Below are 583 nucleotides of genomic sequence, written 5' to 3' on the forward strand. Positions count from 1 at the left end.
CCACCTTTGCCTAGGATTTTGGAACTCTGTGGAAGTGGCTGCAAAATACCTGGAAAAACCCTATCTCACAGTCACAGCTACTTCTTGGTTGCCCCTGTTGTCTTTCCTGGTTTGTTTATTCTCTGATGACTGTAACTATTCGTGTCAGATGAACAGCACAAGCTGCTCCAAATGTTCTTTTAGGAAGGGGTTCCCTAAGGTGTTGACACGATTCCCAGGTGGGAAACTGAGCTACAGACACACACGATTCCCAGGTGGGAACCTGAGCTACAGACACACACGATTCCCAGGTTATACTGTGGGAGCTACAGACACAGGGGTGACACCATCAGACTGGACAGCAAGTCCTTCTCAGATGGGGAGAACTGCCACTCTGGTCTTCTTAATTACTCTTGCGGATCGTTTCTGAACACTAACCATCACCATTTCCCCGTGGGGCAGCTCTAGGATGACGTTCTCTCCCTACAGCTCCTCAGACCTGCCTTTTCTCTCCTCCTCCCTCCGCCACGTCCTTCCTGGCCGCGTTTAACCACCCCCAGAACCTGCGATGTGAAAGCTTTTCCTCACCCGCAGAGCAGAGCTG

Source organism: Chaetura pelagica, unplaced genomic scaffold, assembly GCF_000747805.2.
Source record: "Chaetura pelagica isolate M959 unplaced genomic scaffold, ChaPel_1.0 scaffold212, whole genome shotgun sequence".
NCBI lineage: Eukaryota > Metazoa > Chordata > Aves > Apodiformes > Apodidae > Chaetura > Chaetura pelagica.